Below are 19,461 nucleotides of genomic sequence, written 5' to 3' on the forward strand. Positions count from 1 at the left end.
GCTGAAGTGTTAAAGTCTGCCCTTCCCCCATGGAGGTAAAGGATGTTAGCGTGTGAGTGCCAGTTGTCAATGACACTGAAACTGGCCAAGGGAGTGAGCCCTGGCTGCTTGGCCTGAGTGCCTTGCGGCTCGAAGACCACGAGTTGGATGTATCCTGCAAGGTGCTCCTCAGGTGGGGGTGGCAGGGCTGCAATGGAGCTGCAGGTACAGGGTGGACTAATCAATGCTCCTCTGTCCTTTCAGGGGAAGATGACCCAAAGCAGCATTGGAAAGTCGCCGACCGGCGGACACCCCCAAACCTCCTAATCTTATCCAGATTTGAGCAGGAGGCCTTGGAGCTCGAGAGGTGCCATGCATCTCGGTCAACCGGCCGCGGAGAGACTGGGGTGTCAGACGACGGTAAGAGTGCAGTGCACAGAGGTGAGAATTTCGGAAGGTGCAAACATTCTTGTGTAGTCTCATCATTGATGGGAGCCTCAAACCTGGAGCCCCCATTGATCATTGAAAGATGAAGGCACCATGATGCAGGTCTCCATTGTTTCACCAGAGTGCCTGGCATGCATAGTGACAGTGTGATGACTTTAACTAATGACATGTCCTTGTTCTCCCTTAGATTCGCCAGCAGGCACCCAATCGCGGGACCCTGAAGAGCCACCCCTGATGCCAGAGGAGTGCCAGGCTTCACATGCACCTGTGTCACACCCACTCTCCGAACCAGGCACCAGCTCAGATACCAGCATTAGATCCTCAGCTAGAATCTCGGTGCACTTCACACTCGCTTGAGGTGCAGGTGGAGGCAGAGAGTGCCCAGGGCGCCAGCAGTTGGAGGAGTGCTGGAGACCAGGTCGATGCTCAGTCAAAGGCTGATGATAGGTCCCTGGAGTGGTCCATTAGGCGGCAGATGCTGGACATCCAGCAGGATATGTAGGAGGATCTGGCGGAGATCCACGAGATATGCATGCCATGCTCTCTGTTGTGGAGGAGTCCATCCGGAGCATGAGCACTGTGTTGACCCTCATGGCTGAGCGCACTGCCTCCTCCATTGAGAGAGTGGTGACGACACACTATACATACTACAAGGTATTCATTGTGTTCGAAATGATTCCACCATTACAACCACATCTGATCCTCATGTTACATAATCACAGAATTGTAGAGTGCAGAGGAAGGCTATGTTATGCAACAACTGTATTGTCATTCCACAGTCATTGAGGGAATGTATTGTAGATATAGCACATGAAGGTCACCAGGGAATTGTCAACACCAAACAATTCCTTAGGGAAAAGGTATTGTTCCCAGGAATTGACACAAAATCAGTCAATGTTTGCCATGTCAAGCAACTGCAATATCAAATCTCTGTGATCCTCTGAAGATTTCGGAACCACCTACAGGACCCTGGGTTGAGGTTAGCATTGGCTTCACTGACATGCCCACTGGTGAACACCTGCTTGTTGTCACTGACGACCACAGCAGGTTCCCAGTGGTGAAAATAGTTACGTTAACTTCAGCGAAAGCGGTCACCCCGAAGCTTGACCTTGTTCGGAGTCCTCAAACAGGTCCAAATGACAATGGTCCCCATTCAACAGTGACGGGATCAGTAAATTTGTGAACCACCTAAGTTTCACTCATCCAAAAATCACACCCCTTTGGCCAAGAGCTGATGGGGAAGTTGAGAGATTTATGTGTACCTTGAAAAAGCGATACGCACAGCTACAGCTGAGAGCAAGTCCTGCCATCAAGAGCTGTGTTGCTTTCTTCACAATTACAGAACAACTCCTCACTCGACTACTGGAAAGCCTCCAGCTATACTCACCTTTGCATGTTCTATGCGCATACGTCTTCCTGAGCTACCCCACGGAGCTGCATTCACACCATCGAGAACAGAATGATCCTATAAGAGTAAATGCAGAGCAAACATGAAATTTAGGACTACAACAGAGTTTCAAGGGCAATCCTTGAATTGAGAGGTTCTAACTATCAGGAAAGATTGTTCCGGCTATGGTTCTTTTCTGTAGGAAAGGAAAGGTTGAGTTGAGGCTTGGCAGAGATCTTAAAAATTACAAAGGTGTTTGATAGGGTGAGCATAGAGAAGATGCTTTCACTTATGTGGGAGACCAACATGTCAGACAGTCACTGGTAAATCCAACAGGAAATTCAGGAATCATTTCTTTATCCAGAGAGTGGTGAGAATGCGGAACTCACTACCACAGGGAGTAGTTTAGGCAAATAGCATAGATTCATTCCAGGGGAAACTTTCTCCTTGCATGTCCTTCGAAGTGAAGCTGACCATGTTCATCATCTGGGGTGTTTGGTAGTATTCTGGTAGGTGCCTGCTAAGGCTGATCTGTGCCCAGAATGTTGTGCTGCAAATGGGACAGGATACTGCAGTGGGCTGAGTTTTGGACAGTTTGGACAGTTGCTGGCTTGGAATTTCCCCTCCCTGTGCTTTCTTTCTGCCTCTGATATGCACTTGCTTTCAAAGGAGGTTGCACTGTTTTTTATTTGGTTACACTGGGTGCAGCAACCCTGGGCGAGCTTTACCCAGGACTTAAAGTCAATATCAATGCTCTGAAGTGAGTGTCCTTGTAGCGCTTGCTTTGTCTGCCATGAGAGCACACACCAGACACGAGCTCTGTTACCAGATCCTAGGCAAGATGAACTAAGCAGCTCTGTGGAGGAGACAGCAGCATAGTGGGCCAGTAATCCAGAGGCCTAGGCTAATGCTCTGGGAGACATGGATTCAAATCCCACCACGGCATCTTGTGGAATTTAAATTCAATTCAATTAATAAATCTGGAATATAAAGCTAGTCTCAGTAATTGTGAAGATTATGAGGGGTGTGGATAGGGAGCAGCTGTTCCCCTTAGTTGAAGGGTCGGTCACAAGGGGACATAAGTTCAAGGTGAGGGGCAGGAGGTTTAGGGGGGATGTGAGGAAAATTTTTTTACCCAGAGGGTGGTGACGGTCTGGAATGCACTGCCTGGGAGAGTGGTGGAGGCAGGTTGCCTCACATCCTTTAAAAAGTACCTGGATGAGCACTTGGCACATCATAACATTCAAGGCTATGGGCCAAGTGCTGGTAAATGGGGTTAGGTAGGTAGGTCAGGTGTTTCTTACGAGTCGGTGCAGACTCGATGGGCCGAAGGGCCTCTTCTGCACTGTGAGATTCTGTGATTCTATGAATTGTGACTGTGAAACTATCATCAATTGTCGTAAAAACCCATCTGGTTCACTAAGGCCCCTTTAGGGAAGGAAATCTGCCATCTTTACACAGTCTGGACTACATCTGACTCCAGACCCACAGCAATGTGGTTGACTCTTAACTGCCCTCCGAGAATGGCCCAGCAAACCACTCAGTTCAAGGGCAATTAGGGATGGGAAATAATTCCTGGTCTTATCAGCAACGCCCATATTCTATGAGAGAATTTTTAAAAAAGGATCCTGGTGAAGATTTTGCCGGAGATAGAGAGGAGTGAGGTTCCTCTCGGATTATCACCAGATTGTAGAGTTCCCTTCCACTCATACACGTGCACAATGGAGGTACCTTTGTCTTCTTGTGGGATGAAAGAGTTCAGTGAGCTTCTTGACCAGGCATTGACCTCCAGCCTTGTAGCCCTCAGCTGGGATAGTGTCAGCTCCTGGAGCTTTGCTGCTAGACAGGAGTTGATTGCGCTTGTCATTTCTAACAGCGTGGGAGGGTCATCAAGGAAGCAGTTGGTGGCAACCTTTGGCAGCCTGTTGATTGCTTCCTGAGTAAGATTCAGTAGAAATGATTCAACTTTGTCTTTTGTGGCAGCAATCTGGGACCCCAGTTATGAAGAGAAACTCGAGAAGCTGGGGATTATTCTTTTTATGACAGCAGTTCTTAAACTTATGTTTCTGTGGAATACTCAAGTGGAACATAGTACTCCATGGACCACCTACTGATTCTATTCTACTTTCACTTAGCACCTGAACAAAACCTCCTAATGGGAAGAATGCTTGTAGTGTATATGCTTATAGAAGCTAGAAATATTGGCTGCTTTTTCATGAATGAATGTAATAAAGTTGTGTATTAATTATTTTGTTAAATGTCATAATTGTGAATCATAATTATTAATTCAAGCCGGAAACAAAAGTATAGACATTTTCATGTTATTAACATTACCAAGGGAACACATTTATTTGAAAAGTGGTAAGACGAGTTTATAAAATTACCACAACAATCTTCTTCTGAGAAACTAATATTAATCTTGCATCTATGTTAAGCAAAAAAACCCCCCACCAACATTAGACATGCTTCTACAACTACATTGTTGTTCCTCATGCTTACGACAACTTGTGCCGCGCACAGGGAGTCAGTCTCGTTATGTAATGACACGCGAGTGGTGGGGATGTTTTTGCAAACGGCCTTGGCACATCAGTGACTTGTTTGGGACCAGCCCTCCTGCACCACCTGGAGGAGCCCAGCCCACCAGCCACTCCCTCAGAGCAGGAGAGGCCGAGGGGGAGATTTGACAGAGGTGTTCAAAATCATGAAGGTTTTTGCAAAGTAAGTAAGAACTGTTTTCCAATGGCGAGAGAGTTGGTCACCTGAGGACACAGATTGAAGATGATTGGCAAGGTGAGAATGTCTTATTTAATGCACCAATTGTGATCTGGAATCTGAAAGGGCGGTGGAAGCAGATTCAGTGTCAGCTTTCAAAATGGAATTGGATAAATATTTGAAAAGGAAAAATAATTGCAGAGCTATGGGGAAAGAGCAGGGGAGTGGCACTAATTGGATAGTTTGTTCAGAGAGTCGACACAGTCATAATGAGCTGAATGGCCTCCTTCTGTGCTGATTCAAACTATTGCAGAGAGAGCTGCATCCCAGAGAGCAAACCCCGTTACTATGCATGAAATTCTAATCACACCAAAGGTTTCATTAAACTTTCATTTTGTCCTGTTAATTGCAGATAATTGTTGTGGAGTGCCAGAGAAGCCTCCAACTAAGACGCATCTGAAAACAAAGATTTCTATTCATAGGCAGACAGTGGTGAAATATTTAGTGTTTAACCTTGGGTTAGTGTCGACTAGCTGCGTCATGGTGAAAGGGTTAATCATTCCTCTCAGGCTCCACCGATGGCTCTGGGGGTGACCCTGCTGGAATGGTGCCTCCAACCCCAGCTCTAATTGACTGTGTGTTACGATTAGCCACAGTGCCTTTGGCATAAGAAGGGCAGATATCACCAAAACACTCCTGCTTATCCTCAGCAAACCTCCCCCACTCCCTTTCTGGAAAGCTCCTGTTGTGGGCATTTGCAGTATGTGGGGTGGGTGTGGGGGTAAGGGAATCAGGCCAGGCTGTTGGTTTGTGCATCCACCTTCCACTTCTCCCTTGCCCGTGATTGAATTCCTGCCAATGGGCATTGTCTTTGTTCAAACACAAACCAGGAGCTTACAGTGGAGGTACCCATGGGTGGCTAACTAGAAGTGGACCCTAGTGAGAACCTTCAGGAAAGGGAGGAAAATCTAGGGGAGAAAACTCTCCATCAGGTCATTCACACACACCCTAGCTGGTAACTGGTGTCAGACCAGGAACGCTGTGAGGATCATTCACCTGCCCTCATTTGCAGGATTCCAATAGATCAGGTTGCTTTCCTTCACCCCACTGAATCCCATTAACTGCCCACTTTACCCTATTATGCTCACCGTGCACCCCCCCCGCCCCCCCCAACCCCCAGCACACACTCCTGTTTGACCACCCATGCATTCAATAGAATAGAACTATAGAATGGTTCAGCACAGGAGGCCATTCAGCCCATCAGGTCCATGCTGGCTCTCTGAACAACTCAGCCGATTCCACTCACCAGCCCATTCCCCATAGCCCTGCAAATTGTTCCTTTCAGGTGCCTGTCCAATTCCATTTGGAAAGCCAGGGTTGAATCTGTCTCCACCGCACTCAGACAGTGCATTCCAGATCCTAACCACTCCAGATCCTAACCATTCCAGATCCTAACCATTCCGGATCCTAACCATTCCAGATCCTAACCACTCCAGATCCTAACCACTCCAGATCCTAATCATTCCAGATCCTAACCATTCCAGATCCTAACCATTCCGGATCCTAACCATTCCGGATCCTAACCACTCCAGATCCTAACCACTCCAGATCCTAATCATTCCAGATCCTAACCATTCCAGATCCTAACCATTCCAGATCCTAACCACTCCAGATCCTAACCACTCCAGATCCTAATCATTCCAGATCCTAACCATTCCAGATCCTAACCACTCCAGATCCTAATCATTCCAGATCCTAACCACTCCAGATCCTAACCACTCCAGATCCTAACCATTCCAGATCCTAACCACTCACTGTGCACATTTTTTTCCTCATATCGTCCTTGCTTCTGTTGCCAATCAGTTCTCTCTCATTCTCAATCCTTCCACCAATGGTAAGGATTGAGAACGAGTAATGGTTACCGTAACAACCATCATTGATTGTTGTAAAAACCCATCTAGTTCACTAATGTCCCTTTAGGGAAGAAAATTTACCATCATTACCTGGTCTGGACGTCAATGTGACTCTTAAATGGCCTAACAAGCCACCCAGTTCAAGGGCAATTAGGGTTGGCAATAAATGGTGCTCTTGTCAACAATGTCCCCACAGCCCATGAGAGAAAATTTAAAAAATTTGCCCATGATCAGGCAGGGAGTGAGAGAACTATAGAATGGTTATGGCACAAAGGAGACCATTCAACCCAACATGCTGGATCTTTTCAAGAGAAGCCCGCCTAGTCTCACTCCCCAACTTTTCCTGTTACCCAGCAATTTTTATCCTTCAGATAATCTTCTGATTCTCTTTTGAAAGCCATGATTGAATCTTCTGGCCTTGGCTGTCACTTATTCCCTTCCCACCGGCTGAACCCTGCTGCCTCCTTATTCTACTGAAGTGATTGCAAGACTTTAATTCTGAGCTGCAGCGCTTTAAAGGGGCAGCGGTTGCTTTGGAGGGCCTAGAAGGGAGGTGCTTGTTGTAATGTGCCTTTAAGCAATATCAGCATGACATCGCTAGAAGGGAAATCTGTCATGTGATCCAGTCTTAGTTTCACTTTTGCTTTGAGCAGAGGACACACACACAGCTCTGATGTCTTCAGGCTTTATACCTATGTATAGCTCTTCTCATGTGCCTAGTCTTCATAAATGAACCCACAACGTGTATACCCAATCCCTTATGAGTGATTGGTGCCTTGTGTCTTGGACAGTAAATAGGCTTAAGGTTTTAGATAATTATAATAACACAGCATAGTGATCAGCAGTGGCCAGACAGATGGCCGCAAGATTAAGTACAGCTACGACATGGTGAACAGACTTAGATCGTGCAACGTGGCATGAGAAGACTCGCAATGTTTGGTCAGACTGCAATGGCATCACAGTGTTGGAAGTGTTGAAACACATGGTGACTGTGAAGGAAAGCTGGTAAGCACATGGGTCCCTCATGGTGAGACTGCAGCTCATAGCCTGCCAGTTCCATGAGTGGGGGAGCACATTGAAAGGACCAGCACCAGTCAGGAAAGGTGAGTGACCAGGCTGTTAGGCTGGATCAATAGTGTCTGAGAAAGAGTCAAACAAAAAGTCATTGAAATCAGGCCAGAGAGGGTTGGGATTATAACGGGCAGCCTTGGGAGTTGCTGAACAATAAATTGAATAGAAAGCAAAGACACCACTACTCTGTGATGCATTATTCCACAACTCATCTTCATGTGTGGAGCTTCAGAAAAGTGTGCGAAAGTGGCTACAGTGACACTCATCCCAGGTACCACAGAAGAAGGAGGTCAAAAGGATATTGTCAGAATGTCTACAAAGCTCCCCAGTTTGAATTGGGATGCAGCTGACCTACTATCTGAATTCAAATGTTTGACATTGCACGGAGCTATGGGGCAGAATTTTGCCCTCATCTGGTGGGCTCAGTGGGGGTGAGTGGGAGCGGTCGGGAAGCTAACCGTTGTCCGTGATCGCGGCCCGACCAGTTAAGGCCTGTCCAGTGTGAAACGCGTGCTGCAGCGCTCAGCGTTGCCTGTATGGTGGGGGGAGGAGGGCGAGCGCACAAGTTCACACATGCACGCGGGTGTGTGCAGGAAAAGCTCCCTGAGGCACAGAGCTGCCTCAGGGCAATGAAGATTCTGAACAATTTAAAAATGTCGCGAACTCTGTCACATGAGCAGGGACATGTTGGAAACTAGTTTGAAAACAATTTTTTTTTAAATCGCTGAACGAAACCGTAAGGTTGGACGGGCAGCAAAAGATTTAATTCAATTGGTGCTTTAATGGCCTTAATAGGCCTGTTAATGGTCGGAGGGCGCACTGCCACCAACCAAAATATCGCGTGAACGCGTGATGACATCGGGATGCTAGCCCGTCATCACCCGTGATCTTACACTCATTCAGGTCGCGCGCCCGCCTGGTGAGTGGAAAATTCTGCCCATGGTTCCCTGATTCAAGTGTGTCTGAACCAGACAAGCAAGCCATAAAAAAAAGGCCGAGCAATTGGGAACAGGCTGAACACACCAGGACTAATAGAAGGAGAGCTAAAGGATCCCCAAAACATAGGGACTACATTGGAAGACCGGTTCAGTGTCCGGTTAAACTTCCGTAACCATCGACTAGAGTTCATGTCGCTCTACAGAAATCCATTGACTACTTCATCAGCAGATGCACAGAAAAGGGTATGCACTGTGATTTTTCAAACGTGGAGCTAACAGACAGAATGTTGAGTTGTTGATTGCATCCGCTTCCATGGAAGCATTCTAGAAAGATCTGCTAGACAAACCCAAAGTGGATAGCGTTGAAAAGCCACTCAAGGTTGAACGTAAATACAAAATATCCTTGCGGGTCAACAAAGCTTATAGGTCCTAAGTACAACCCCAATTGTTGATGCATTCACTGGAACACCCAAATATAGCAAGATGTGTGGAAGTTGTGACTTCTTGCATGCACCAAGGAAATGCCCAGCTTTCCCCCAATTTTGCAAGGCATGTGGCTGAAAGGGTCATAAACGGTGGCACTAAAGCAAAGGCTGATGCAGCTGATGTGCAGGATGTCAATGACGACAGTGATGTGCACGATGAGATGAAGAAGGCGAACACACGTTCCACACCAACAATCTCGTGGAAAACGGAGATGCCATCTCACCATCCAAAGTGTTTGACAAGTTTTGAATTACCTGCCTGAAGGAAGTTGGTAACCATTCATTGTTGGCCAAGATTGTCACAGGGCCAAAGGCCAAATACTACCTCTGAATACTGAATTCAAAAAGACATGCATCCACAGATGTGGAAGGCTATGGCAAAACCTATTGCTGTTAAACTTTCAGTATACAATGGTTCACTAATTCCATGTGCGGGATAGATATTCCTGGAGTGCAAGTGCAGTCAATCCTCCTGGGTGTCACAGATGTTCTACATCATGGAAACTAAAGGCCCAGCAATTGCAGGTCTATCAACCTATCATGACCTCACACTAATAACAATCCATGGAATTAGTCAAACATCACAAGGCAGATCAACCCCTAAACCTACTCCTATTACCTCAGTTCATGACCTAACATCAAAGTATCCAGAATGTTTCAACAAAATTGGCAATTTCAAGGGAGCTGCAATATTACACTTGCAGGAGAATGCAAGTCCATCAATTGATCCATCACATAAGTGTCCACTGACAAGACAACTTGAAGTTCAGACTATACAAAATGGAGAAAGAAGGAATCATTAGAAGAGTACCAGAGCACATAGATTGGTGCAGCTTAATCACATATGTTATCAAGAAAAATGGATCATTGAGAGTATGCCTTGATCCACGATGTTTGAACACAGCTTTGAAATGTTGTCCTTACAAAATACCCGCATTAGAAGAGTTAAATGTGCAAAATTTATATCAAAGCTTGATGCATAGCATGGTTACTGGTCAGTACATCGCGGAGAAGTCCCAAGAGTTTACTACTTTTCATACCCCATTCAGATGATACTGTTTTCAATGCCTCCTTTCAAGCTATCTGTTAGCTAGGATCTCTTTCAAGCTCACATGGACCGCATTATATGCACTGTGCCAGGATGTATCTGTACCGCAAGTGACATAGCTGTTGTGGGAAAAATAGAAGCAAGAATATGACCATAATCTGTACTTATTGGTGCAAATGGCACATAATGAAGGTTTGGTGTTCAACAGTCTGAAATGCAACGTCAGCATGCAGCAGATCAAATTCTTCACTTCTATTTATTCCAGTGCTGCATTATGTCCTGATCCAAATAAAATAGAGGATGTTAAAACTAAGGCAACTCCTCAAGGTAAGGATGATCTTCAAAGATGTCTAGGTCTCTTTAATTTCTCGTCCCCATACATTCGCAATTTCACTCAAAAGTCTTCATCAGTAAGGGGGTTGTTGAGAAAGGGTGTGCCTTTCCTGTGGCACGAAGACCACCAACACCTCTTTGAAGCTCTGAAACAGTCATTATCAGAATCCTCGACATTTCAATTTTACAGTCCTAAGGAGACAACTACCCTGGGGATAGATGCCTCAGATGTCAGGGAACATGCACACTACCAAAAGGCATTTGCTTTAAAACCTCTGTCTGCAAAGTAATCCAACTACTCCAACATCATGCAGGAAACATTGGATGTAATGTTTGAAATCATGCATTTTCATACCTATCAATTTGGCAAAAGATTTGTGGTAGAGACCGACCACAAGTTATTGGAGATGATTTGGTGAAAACCATGGACCAGCGCACCGCCAAGATTCCAATGTCTCTTGATAAAGATTCAAAGTTATGATTAAGAGATTAGGTAGAAGCCAGGTAACTTGATGGCCTTGAAGGAGTTTTTTTTTAAACAAGTAACATATACTGTGAATAAAGGGGAACCAGTGGATGTACTGTACTTAGATTTCCAGAAGACATTTAATAAGGTGCCACATCAAAGGCTATTGCGGAAATTAAAAGCGCATGGTAACATATTGGTATGGATAGAAGAAACAGAGTTGGCATAAATGAGTATTTTTCTGGTTGGCAAGATGTAACCAGTGGTGAACCACACAGTCCTGGCACCTCAACTTTTTACAATTTATATAAATGATTTTGATGAAGGGATGGTTGCTAAATTTGCTCTTGACACAAAGATAGTTAGGAAAGTAAGATGTGAAGCGGACAGAAAGAACCCACAAAAGATATTGATAGATTATAGATTATATAGATAGGCAGGAATGTGGAGTTGAGGTTACCATCACATCAGCGATGATCTTATTGAATAACGGAGTAGGTTTGAAGGGCTGAGTGGCCTACTCCTGCTCTTAATTCATATGGTCACATCAGATACATTTAGCATATTGCATAATGCAGCAAAAACAGAAATTATATCCTTTGATCTCCAAGTTGACTTCATTGATATCCAATTTGAAGATGTTCTCCAAACTGATTTGGTAAATTTTGTGCAATGCAAATGCCAGAAGAAATGGTGAAAGATTCCACACTATAGAAACTATGGAAAACCATCATTGAAGGGTGGCCTGATTCAATTAAGCCAATTCTTCAATCACACTTCATCGCTCACACATGGGCATAGATCGGATGAGAAGACTTGCCAGAGACAGTCTTTTGGCTGGGTATGAACAATTACATTGAAGTCATCATCATGAAGTGTGAGACATGTCAACAGCATATGCCAAGTCAGCACAAAGCACCATTGATTCCACATGAAAATCCTACCTATCCTTGGTCCAAAATTGCATCCAATCTCTTTCATGTCTATGGCACTGACTTCACTGTCATTATCAACTACTTTACCAAGTGCCCCATTATTCAACAATTGCACAAATGTTAAGTACAACTGTCGTGCACACTCTAACTGCTATTTTCAGTTTATTTGGTGTGCCTAGAGAGATCATTACAAATAATAGTCCACAATTTATTGGTAAGCCATTTCAGGATATGTGTGAGAAGTGGAATATTGATTGCACTACTTTTCTCCTCCTAATTACTCTAGATCTAACAGCCAAGCTGAATGAATAATTTGTACGGTGAAATCACTAATTCCCAAATGTAGACAGATCAAGCAAGATCTGCACATTGCAATGTTAAATCTGAGAGCAAGGGCAAATCAGATCCATTCCAGCTCCTCAACCACCATACAGTCCCACTGCATCTAGAAAAAGATCCCAAATGCAATCAGGAACAACATCCAATTATGATAATCCCACAGATCACTGTAAGAAACCAAAGAAACCTCCAGACAAGGTTACCATCCCAAGACCTGGGCGTATCGGTAGATTACCTTTACGCTTTAGAGATTCATAGATTCACCAGTCCTATGCACTTATGTGATGGTAACTAAACATGAACACGTATTGTAAATAGTTATACTTCTTTGGAAGGGGGGAAAGTATCTTTAAAGAGAAAGGAGGGGTGCTGTAATATGCCTTCAAGGGATAGAAGCATGTCATCACTAGAAGGGAAATGTGTCATGTGATCCAGTCTTAGTTTCACTTTTGCTTTCAGCCAAGCACACACACACAGCTCTGATGCCTCCAAGCTTTATACCGATGTGTATCTGTTCTTCATGTGCGTAGTCTTCATAAATGAGCACACATGTGTTTATTCAATCCCTTATGAGCAATTGGTATCTTGTGTGTTGTACAGAAAATAAGCCCTAAGTATTATACCATTATAATAACACAACAGCATCCTACACGGTCTGACCATGCACACAAAATGCTGCCAGATTATCCCCATGAATGGGGAAGTTGGCTCAAGTAAATGGCCATTGCCATGGCAGAGTGGGTGTCACGGGATCATTTATTGAAGCAAAAGCCTGTTCTCAAAATGAGCTCAACTGGTGGTTTATAGAGACACATTGGCCTTGGACATGCAATTAAATGAAGAGGTCTTGTGGTGCAGTGGGTAGTGTCCCTGCCTCTGAGCTGGAAGCTCTGGGTTCAAGTCCCACTCCAGGACTTGATGGCTAAGGAAGGTGTGTTCATGGCACGGCCAAACAGGTCAAGTATCAACTTGCAAATCCTTCCACCACAAGCCAATGGCAGGTGGTAAGAGCCGGAGAGATTCCTGGTCAGCCATGTAATGGAAAGAACATTGGAGCCTCTACCATCACTATCCATAGTTCCAGACTACAACATGCACAGAAAAATGAATGTTGCCACAGCAACTCAGACTCCTCAGGGGGACCATGGTTGGTTCAGTTGCCAACAGCACAGGGTTTGATCCTCCTTCCAGTGGGGTCAATTCAGGACCTGCCTCCTTACCCAACCCACAGTGGAGGTCGCAGTACTGTGGGTCGGACCTACCTTCAGGCAGAGAACTGAAGAAGATCTATTAAATTCTACAGTCAGAGAGCTTGCCCAGCATCTGCTAAGTAGCTCACACTTGCCAATAAACTATCCTACATTTGGCTTATGTTGTATTGAAATGATATTATATAGAAATATGCAAAGTTTTTACAGCACAGAAATAGGCCATTCAGCTGAAATGGTCCATGCTGATGTTTATATTCCTCCCAACCTACTTCATCTCATCCTATCAGCACAAACTTTATTCCTTTCTCCCTCATGTGTTTATCCAGCTTCCCCTTAAATGCAGCCATAACATTCACTTCAACCACTGCATATGGCAGCAAGTTCCACTTTCTAATCATTTTCGCTGTCACTGGACTTTGATAATCCAGAGGTCCAGGCTAATGCTCTGAGGACACGGGCTCAAATCCCATCACAGCAGCTGGTGGAATTTAAATTCAGTTAATAAATCTGGAATATAAAGCCAGAGTCAGTAATGGTGACCATGAAACTATCATCGATTGTTGTAAAAACCCATCTGGTTCACTTAACGCCCTTTAGATTAGTAGGAAATCTGTCATCCTTACCTGGTTTGGCCTACATGTAACTCCAGACCCACAGCAATGTGGTTGACTCTTAACTGCCTCCTGAAATGGCCTAGCAAGCCACTCAGTTCTAGGGCAATTAGGGATGGGAAACAAATACTGGCCTTGCCAGCGATGCACATCTCGTCAAAGTATAAAAAAAAAATTCTCTCAGCAAAAAAATTTCTCCTGAATTCCCTCTTGGGATTATTGATGACTATCTTATATTTATGGCCCCTAGTTTTGGATTCCACGAAAAGTGGGAGCACCTTTTCTATGTCTACCCTATCAAACTCTTTCATGATCATAAAAGCTCTCTGTTAGGTCATTGCTCAACCTTCTTCTGTCCAGTAAATCCTGATAGGGAAACCCTTCAGTTCTGATATCATTCTAGTAAATCTTCTTTTGCACCTGCTTCAGCATCTCTGCATCTTTCTTGTGATATGGAGACCAGAACTGTCACAGCACACCCGAGTGCAGTCTAACCAAGCTTTCATATACGCTTTCTCTGTTTTTTAATTCTATTTCTCTAGAAATGTAACCCAGCTATGAAGTTCAATGTTAAAAACATTATTGCATTATGACGTTAACAAACACAGGAACATAAATTGGCAAGTTACACGCAAGAGAATCATTCTGATCTGGGAGTTGAGATGTTGAATGCTTGTGTCTTCTCAGCAATGTAGCAATTTGAGGTTTTTGTAGAACAGTTCCTCTCAACAAATTCACGCAGCAGTTTACTTCTACACCTGGTCCCTCGTCATTCAGAAGCAGTGGTCCCTTCGAGCTTGAGTGTCAATGTGGCTCACGTGGCCACACCCTTAACCCTGAGTCAGACGGTCATGGGTTTACAGCCCCACTCCCGGACCCAAACCCAAAATCTGGGCTGACATTCAAATACAGTACTGGGCGTCTGTCTTTCGGGCGAGAACCAAGGTTCTATCAGGTAGACATAAAAGCACTATTCAAAGAAGGGCAGTGGATCCCTCCTGGTATTCATCCAACAACCAAATCTGGCTAACTGGTCCTTTATCTCAGTGCTGTTTGTCCTGCTATGTGCAAATTGACTGCACTTCAAAATAATTCATTAGCTGTAAAGTGCTTTACAATCTCTTGAGGACATGAGGGTTGCTATATAAATGCAATTCACTAAACGTACTGGATCACATTACACAATCAGTTACTTAACAATGACAGGTCTAAACAGAATTTATAAGCTAAAACACGCAATAGTTAGTTACAGTTAAATAGAAATGCAAATCACTGTGGTTCACAAATAACATGAGGGCAATTTAAGCATTATTAAAAATCAGTAATAGGTTATTAATGCTGCATTGTGAGAGTTACCATCCCTTGGATAAGATGTTACATTGAAAGCTTGTTTTCCTGGTAACTGATCTATTTAAAAACAACTTGTGTAGAAACTAAGCATCTTTGGGACTTGTGAAACAAACCCGGGTGTTTAACCTGGTCATACTTCTGGTATCAAAGTAATGGAAGCAGCCTCTTTGAATATTTTTAAAGCAGAGGTGGATAGATTCTTGATAAGCAATGGGGTGATAGGTTATCAGGGGCAGGCAGGATGCAGGTTTGAGGTTACTATCAGATCAGCCATGATTTTGTTAAATGACAGAGCAGGCTGTAGGGGCCAAATAGCCTACTCCTACTCCTGATTTGTATGTCCTGTGCACCCGCTGTGCTTGCTGGCCTACAGCTCCCAGTCTGGCAACACCTCAATTTTAAAATTCTCATCCTTGTTTTCAAACTTCTCCACAGCCTCAGCCCTCACTATCTCTTTAAAATCCCTCCAGCCAGCCTGACAATGCTCTGCGATCTCTTGTGCTCCTCCCATTCTGGCCTCTTGAGCAGCCCCGATTTTAATCACTCCACCAATAGTGGTGGTGCCTTCCACTGCCTGGGCCCTATACATTGGAATTCCCTCTTTAAACTGCCTCTCTGCTCCTTTAAGGTGCTCTGTAAAACCGATCCCACCTGTCCTATACATCTCTTTACATGGCTTGCTGTCAAATTCTATTTGATAACACTCCTGTGAAGTGCCTCAGAACATCTTTCTACTCGGTTTTTTTACGAGCGACACTGGCGAGCAAGTGGCTGGTGTTCCACTCTCATTTCAGGGTTTCAGAAGCACTTTCTGTCGATAAATACAACATGACAAACACAAATATCCAAATGCATTTACTCAAACAAGTGCCCGGCAGCAGCTGAATTCACACCTTATACGTGGGGAAAGTTTCCGTCACATTTTTCCAAACAACTGTATCAGCTAACGACAAATTGACAACAGAAACTCGTTCAAATTATAGAAACTTGGGCTATTAGATGAGAAGGTTTTCAATTTAAAGCAATCTTAATTTCGGAGTGAAGAAACCCTTCTCCCCATCCCTTTCCCCTGCCCCCCCTCCACCCAATGTCCCTTTCTACTTCACCCACCACCCTTTCCCTCTCCTTCCAACACCCCCCCCCCACTCCCTAGTCTTAGCTGGTGTCTGCTAATTCTACATGAAGCATGCATGATCCACACATTTTAATTCCCTGTAACATTGTCCTATCATTCAATACTCTGTCAGTATTGACATGTGCCCTACAGGTCTGGTTAGAAGCAATTCTTGTTTGTCCTATTTTATTTATAGCAAAACAGGACTGGAAGTATGCAACATTTCAAACTGCATCTATCACTGCTCTGGTTTGGGCTGCTGATGGGTTTTGACAGGCGTTGGATGAAGCAGTCAGACATCCCTAAGAACCAACTGATCACTCGCCATGTAGTTATCAGAATGGGCTTTGAGGAGACAATGCGGATGTAACCTTCTCCTGAAGCTGCCTTTGGCAAGCTAAACACTGTGGGGTGCACTGGGACTTGGCTGGTACTTCACTCAAGAAGATGGGAGTGAAGAAATGGCTGCTCTGTGTCTGACACCAGACTCACCAGTTCACGCCTGTTGTGTTTGGGCTTTGTCAGACCAGGATGGTCATGTCCTTCTTGGACTAGAGGAAAGTACACGGTGGGGTTCTCCCAGGTTCGGTGCTAGGGCCCCTGCTCTTCTTTATACACATTAATCCTTCCCTACACCACGTGGAGTGCACCGGTTCAAGAAGGCAGCTCACCACCACCTTCTCAAGGGCAACTAGGGATGGGCAATAAATGCTGGCCCAGCCAGCGAAGCCCCACATCCCATCAATGAATATAAACAATGTTAATGGCCCAGATTTATGTGCACAGGGGACAATTACAAAATTTAAAAATGACACAAAACTTGGATGAATTGTGAACTGTGGACAGGATAGTGATAGGATACAGGAGGACATAGACAGGCTGGTGTAATGGGCGGATGAAATTTAATGCAGAGAAGTATGAAGTGATAAGAAGAACATAGGAAGATAATATAGGGTAGAATTCTAACAGAGATGCAGGAACAGAGGGACCTGGGGGTAAATGTGCACAAACTGCTTAATTTATTAAACATGGACAGGTTGAGACAGTGGTTGAAAAGGCATATGGAATCCTGGGTGTTATAAATAATGGTCTAGAGTACAAAGGCAAGGGAGTTACAGTGAATCTTTATAAACACTGGTTTGGCCTCAACTGTTGTACTGTGTCGAATTCTGGACACCAGACTTTAGGATGGATGTGAAGGCATTAGAGAGGATGCAGAAAGATTGAAAAGAAAAGTTCCAGGGATGAAGAACTTTAGTTACATTGGTACTTTGGATCATTCTGAACATGTTCCTACTACTATCGATTTATGTTACAGATGTTCTCAGTGAAAGCCTTGAATGACTGCTTCATACAGAATTAGAAGTGATGATTACCTAAAACATTGGTGGAGTAGTGTCTGTGGTAGGGGTAAGCTGTAGGGGGATAGAGTATTGTAGTGGTAATATCACTGGAGTAATAATCCAGAGACCAAGGCTAAGCTTCCTCACTCCAGGAGACATATTAAAAGCACACCAGGGCTCAGCTTACCTCATACCTACAGACCAGCTCTGCTCCAGGTGACAGAAGGCAGCAGCCGCCATATTTAGTGACGCCTCTTTGAGGTGCCTGCTGGAGGCAGTGGAAGGGCACCGTGATGTCCTCTACCCCCACTCTGGTCACAGGAGGTCCACCAGAGTCACCAATTCAGCCAAGGAGGTGGCAGCGGGTCAACGCCACCGGAGCACAGAGGAGGTCAACCTCCAGCGCAGGAAGAGGCTGAATGATCTCATCTGTTCCACCAGGGTAAGTCACTTTTCTCATCACTCTCAACTCACACACTCACAAACCCATCACACACCCACAGGGAGCTCACACCTCAAGGGACAACACCACTAACTCTCACACACACCCTCACATCTCCATCAGACTCATATCCTCTGGGGCTCACGTCCTCACCACACAAACATTCTCCGCAGTGTCATGTGTCCTGCTCACACTCTCTCCATCTGTTTTCATGCAGGAGAAGCTGGCTCACAACAGCAGGGAGAGGTCCCCGACCAGGGGTGGAGTGACCCACATTAGGCCCCTCACTCACTTTGAGGATTGTGCCCTCGCGCTGACTGGTGAGGATGTGGACCCTGCCTGTGGTGACAGTGAGGTCGGTGGTGAACACCCACGTGAGGATCCTGCACCACATCATCCCTCTCCCAACGTGACTGTGACTGTGAGTGTGAGTGCTCTCTCTCTCTCTCTGCTGCTTTTGACTCTGCTGCCAGGCACTAATTATCTCTACTTTGGTTCACAGGGAGCTCTGCACCGACACCCTCAGCCAGCCAGTCCCTCAGCTCCATCCACATTCTCACCTCCAGCCAAGAGGACACCTCCTCCATTGAAGAGCTGGAAATAAGCAGCCTGGAAGACCCATCACAGCGCTTACCCACACCCTGCACCAGCGCAGAGACACACACCTCGGTGGGATCTAGGTCTAGAGCAGGCTGGGACTCACAATCTGGAGGTCACCACACAGACACGTGTCTGCAGCAGGAGGAGGCAGGTTCAGCCCAGCTCCCCGGTGCTCGGAGGATGCTGGGAGAGAGGCGCCTGTGAGGTCCGAGTCAGGTGACAAACCTCTGGATTCGGCCTTCCAACTCATCCTGGAGAGTCAGCAGAGGGCGTGGGGACATCACACAGAGCTGTTGGAAGCCCTCAACAGACACGCAAGTCAAAGGAGTTCATCTGCCTGCTCTCTGATGAAGCAGTGCCCACATGTGCGCCTATGGAGGTCTCCATGGGAAGGATGGCAGACATGATGGAGGTCCAGGTCCAGCAGAACACAGAGGGGGAAAACAGGGCACTTCTACATCCCTCCAGGTGCTCCCTCCCCTCAACGTGTCAGACGGGGGCCTTCGGGCTCCTGAAGGGAGGAGGAGTGGCAGCTGGATACCCTGGGTCATCCACTCAGGAATCGCAGAAACTGTCCACTGCCTCCGAGTCCCCTTTGCTTCCTTTGTCACCGCAGAGGGAGCAGCTGGCCCACAGGAGGACAGCCAATGCCAGCCGGGGCCATCAAGGTCTCAGTTCTCCAGAGGATACTAGCCGAAGTCAACAGAGGCAACAGGGCCACCCATTGCACAGGCTGT

Source organism: Carcharodon carcharias, chromosome 31 (assembly GCF_017639515.1).
Source record: "Carcharodon carcharias isolate sCarCar2 chromosome 31, sCarCar2.pri, whole genome shotgun sequence".
NCBI lineage: Eukaryota > Metazoa > Chordata > Chondrichthyes > Lamniformes > Lamnidae > Carcharodon > Carcharodon carcharias.